Below are 5,407 nucleotides of genomic sequence, written 5' to 3' on the forward strand. Positions count from 1 at the left end.
AAACCATGAATCTTCAAGATAATGGACCAAGATTTAAGAGAAACTCTTCTTCGGTCTTCAAAATCCGAGAATGACGACGAGAAACACCACCATGGATTGTTGAGGCGCTCTGAAATGAAGAATAGAAGGGTTGAACCAATGATCAAAAGAATTTGAAAGCGATCTTGAAGAAGACATCTGACTGATGAAAATTCATTCTTACATCAAACTTTAAAAAGAATCTGAGAATAGCTCTAGAAAAAATAGAAGAGTCAAGTAAGATACTAGGGAAAAACCTGTGGGTTAGGGCCCACTAAAAAGAAGCACCATTGGAAAGGATTGTAGAAGAGACGGTGCACCGAAACAATTCAAAGACTTGAATGAGGTGACAACCTCAAAATAATTAGAACGCAAACAGGAATCTTCTGAGATATCTTCAACACTCTGGAGAAGAAATAGAGGGAGATGAATAAATAAGAGAGCCTTGGATAAGAAATTCCAACGTGAAAAGATCCCGTGAAACAAGAGGAAGAGATATGATCAACACAGAAGGTTAAATTGAATCCACCAGAAAAGAAAATGAGAATGAAGAATGATGAAGTTGAAGCTTCCTTAGTATCTTCACGAAGGAACCGCGGATGAAAAACTTGGGAGTAAAGGATGATGAAGCTTCACATAAATAAAAGGATACTTGATCAAGAAATTCGAGTCCTTGAAGAAAAGGGTGGGAGTCTGGGAAAAACAAATGCAACTTCGGACAGATGAAATGGACGAATCCTCAGGCTCCTCAACGGCGCCCGTATGGAATAACATGAAGAGAAGTGCACCGGTCGAAAAGGGATTGACATGATAACCTCAATGATCAAGAAGGATTAGCACTCCCATAGAAATATTAAAACACCATTTAAGGAGGTATGGATCAACACTTGACATCGAAGCAACTGAATACCACAAATAAAAGAAAACAAAGGATTGGCTTGGAGAATAAGACGGAACAAACATATGATAGAGATTTCATCCGAAGTTTTCGTGGTGGGGACCACACGACCTCGATCGGACATCACCATCATGTACAAGGCAGTGCACATGACATAGGAAGCGTCCCCAATTCAGCATAGCCAAGGACTCTTTAAGACACAACAATACCACTGTAAAACCAACCGTGGATAGGCGGACCACTAGAGGTCGAACCCCAATCTCATATCATGCATTTATCGGAAAGATATCCTGGGTAACTACTTGAATTCCCACCTATTAACTCCAAAAAAATTCTGTTTATGCAATCTGTTGTTGGGGATACAGGGAGCCACAAATATCTAACACAACTAACAAATCCTACACTCCAACTATATCCATCTGTCAACACATAACAAAGAAAACCTCAGAAATCGTGTACCTCAGACCATCGAAAACATCCGATATACTAGATGTGGCAATACATATGATCACTCTCCCAAGTACTGGGTGTCGTCAAACTACTCTCACCACAAAGAGTATAGAAGTGTTTTCGATGCCGGTGACCTCTGGTATTCCGGAACTGAAATGATAATCACTATGACAAAAACACCTTGGATCTCAACTCCCCAGGACACTGCGACAACCCCTAAATGTCAGGAGGCACCAAGACAGAATTCCCATCACAATGATATCGGACCGATTCCACAATACCCGCGTCATCCTAAAAAAATTAGAGTGAAAAAGGATAGAATAGTGGGAAAACACCAACGTCACGAGTCCTCACCAGAGCGACTAAGGGGATAAGGAGTAAAAGGAATTCCTACTCTCCGATATAACTAGGACTCAAGATAGTTTTATTTAGACTCAATAACGGCAGTGGTTTTATCAATCAAGGGGGCTCCTAAGGTCGGTAAGGCTCTGATACCAACTTGTAGCGCCGAAGATGCGATTCTATCCCAATCACGTGATGAACTCATGATTGGGGCACAACCGCATTTCGAGCGCATAGAAAGGTGGATATCATTACAACATACCATGTAATGAATAGATGAGAATAAAAGATAAAGGCTTACACTTGCCACAAGCTTAAACATGAATACAACAATACATCAATACATGTCGATCATCATACAGAAGAGTAGGATCCGACTACGGATGAAATCAAACAAAAAAGAAGAACGACATCCACCCTGCTAATCCCAGGCTCCCCGACCCGAAACCTATCCCTTGATCAAAGAAGAAGGAGCAGAAGAACTCCAAAACAAGTAAGCATCCCTTTCGCGTCATGATCATCGCATTACTTGTACCTACAACTGTTGTTGTACTAATCTGCGAGCCACGAGGACTCAGCAATCCCATTACCATGGGTATCAAGACTAGCAAAGCTTAATGGGTGTGGAATAGATAAGTGGTGAGGTGGTAGCAAGAGACTAAGCATTGTATGGTGGCTAACTTACGAGTACAGGAATAAGATGAGGAACTACGCAACGGTGGCAAACTAGTAATGACCAAGAAGTGATCTTGAAGTACTTACGGTCAAACATAAGTCAACCATGTTCTCTTCTCGAACACACCCTAGAAGAGACAATCACAGTTACACACGCAGTTTGTGTATTTTAATTGAGTTTACTTCAAGTCTACTACAACTGGATATTAACAAATTTCCATCTGCCACATAACCACGGGCACGACTCTCGAAAGTTTAAACCCTGAAGGGGTGTCCCAACTTATCCCATGTAGAGCTCATGATCCACGGAGACAATCCTCCATCGCGGGACATCCGATCAAACTCGGGATCCCGGTGCACAAGACATTTCGACCATGGTAAAACAAAACCAGCAAGACCACCCGGTGCGTCGATACCCTGATAGGAGCCGCGTTTATCTCGTTCTCAAGACAACACCGTCTATGGTAAGTGGACGGTAGCCAAAATACCATCGGGTTGCCCCGAGGTGACACCGCCGACTGCTAGGTAGGTGGACCAACACTCATGAGGAGCACTGGTCTGGGGGGTTTATTAAGAGACTTCTGGTGCCGGCGGGTCCCTATGCAAGTTTTAGTTGTTATTAGGCAAATGATAAAACCAATGTTGGGCCTTGCTGGAGAGTTTTATTGAAAGCGAACTATCAAGAGGGGCCCATAAACCCTCAGCGTGTTAGGAAAGCAAAATCAAGGAACATAACACCGGTATGACGGAAACTAGGGCGGCAAGAGTGGAACAAAACACCAGGCAAAAGGCCGAGCCTTCCACCCTTTACCAAGTATATAGATACATTAATTAAATAAGAGATATTGTGACACATCCCATGATATCCATCTCCCAACATGGAACAACCTGCAACTGCACCTGCAATAAGCAACGCTATAAGAGGGGCTGAGCAAAGCGGTAACATAGCCAAAACAACATTTCGCTTGGATGGTGGAAAAAGGTTAGAGGCTATCATGGCAATTTGGGAGGCTTATGAAACAAGTGGTGGGTAGCGCGACATAGCAATAGCATCGAGACAACTAGCATAGCAAAGATAGTACCGAGATCCAAGGTGACGGTCATCTTGCGTGAAATCCCGCTAAGAAGAAGACCGAATCCATGAAGTAGGCGAACCTATGTAGTCGAACGGGTCTCCACAATCGCAACTTAACCGGAAATATCAAGAAGAAGCAACACTGGAAAGAAGCAAACAACATGGTAAACCAACAAGCATAATCATGGCATGATGCATGTCCGGTTTAATGAGACATGGCATGGCAAAGTGCAACAAACAAAAATACAAATTAAGTGGAGCTACACCACATCAAATATTTAGTTCATTCTTGTTTAGGTACTCAACAATATTAAATGTGTTTAAACATGGTAAGAGGTGAAGCATGATAAAACTACCCAGCTAGGCAAGTTTAAATGAGGCCGGAACAACAAACAAAAATTCCGGAAAAAACCCAGATGCATATTTCGAATTTGGTACTGTTCTTCCCTAAACCATATTTTAGAGTTGTTAAACATGCAAATTAATGTCACCATATTAATCTATACATTTTTCTACACCATTTACATATAAAGTTTATTTAATTCAGAGCTACGGTTATTTAGTTATGAAATAAACCATTTTAACATGTCATTTAGCAAATTAATGCAAACAACAGTTTAAACATTTTAAACATGGATGAAAGTGGCATATTGTGAAACTAGATGAAATTCTAAGCATTTTACATGTTTAAATCATTTTAATCCGATGCATGGTTGGTGGGTTATGATATGCATGAATGTGGAGGGTTTTTCTACAAAACTGCACTCTCTGGATAAATAGCTAAAATTGTCCAAAGGAAAAAAATGCATCGGGCCGAATCTAAACACGGGCCCAACAAGAATAGGAACTAGGTGGGCAGCTCACCATGGGCCAAGGCCCAGACAAGGAGGCAGAGGAGGCTGGCCTTGGCGCGGCGATGTGGCCTAGAAGGCGAATGGGAGCGGGCGAGCTCGTGCGGTCGTCTTCTCCTGGCGACGACCGATGGTCAACACGGTCGTGCCAGCGTGGCGGCGCGGGACATGAAGGGGATTGGAGGCAGGCTACAGGGAAGGCAGGGGAGGTGGGGACGGGACGGATCCGGCTGGCCGGCACCGAATCCGGGCAACGACGATGCAGACGGAGCTGAGGGGCGGTCGAGGACGACAGGGAAACGGGCGGAGACAACAGCTCTGACGGCGACTTGTGGCCGGCGGGGCTCGGGCGGGCATGCATGGCGTCAAGGCGAGTAGGCACAGGGTGCTTTGGTTCCTAAACCAGACAGACCTGCGAGATGAGTCTGAGGGAGCAGAGAAGAAGCAGCAAGGGAACGAGGAAGCAAGAATGGGAGAGGGAGGCAGAGAGGTCCGACGCTGCTGCTGGTGCTTGGGTGGCCGGTGACGACGAACTCGAAAAGACCGGCCGTGGGGGTCCTGGTGCTCGAGGAGGCGGAGCTGATGGAGCGAGTTGCTCAGGGACGAGCGAGCAGAGAAGCTCGGAGTGAGCTACGCCTGGATCGGATTGATGGATGGCTGCGGCGATTGGGCGGCGCTGAAAAATCAGGAAGGAGGGGACTGGCTGCGAGGGGATTGGGTCGAGGATGAAATCAAGGAGGGAGATAGCTGTGGGTGGTTGGCTGGATCGGATCTGGCAGGGGAGATCCCGAGAGGGATTTGCTGGAGTGGCGGCACAAGACAGGATGGATGGGACATCTCCCTAGATTTTAGGGTTTGGTTTACTTATATAGCAAGTAGATTAGCTTAGGGGCTACTCGGGCCCTCCGATCATAATCAAACTATTTGAGAAAAATAGGCTAGGGGAGTCTAACATAGAACTGAAGATTTATTAGGGATGTTTGGGATGATCCGGACCCATCGATCACGACAGCCCGCTTCAGGTTCAGAGCAGTTTTTGGACGCGCACGAGAGGGGGTATGAGAGAGGCCGAAAAAGACAAAGAGACCTGACGAACAT

The 5,407-nt window shown here is 45.1% G+C and overlaps 1 long non-coding RNA gene across 1 annotated transcript; it reads right to left on the minus strand.

The window, feature by feature from the left end:
* Nucleotides 1–2,146: 2,146 nt before the first annotated feature.
* Nucleotides 2,147–5,172, minus strand: LOC125553884 (uncharacterized). Its single transcript, XR_007304252.2, has 3 exons — nucleotides 4,323–5,172; nucleotides 3,466–3,600; nucleotides 2,147–3,283 (listed from the first exon to the last, which is right to left on the minus strand). It is a non-coding gene; the product is annotated as an uncharacterized LOC125553884 (long non-coding RNA).
* Between the last annotated feature and the right edge of the window lie 235 nt (nucleotides 5,173–5,407).

The sequence above is a fragment of the Triticum urartu genome, chromosome 4A, assembly GCF_056163025.1.
Source record: "Triticum urartu cultivar PI428250 chromosome 4A, HENAU_Tu73, whole genome shotgun sequence".
Classification (NCBI taxonomy): Eukaryota; Viridiplantae; Streptophyta; class Magnoliopsida; order Poales; family Poaceae; genus Triticum; species Triticum urartu.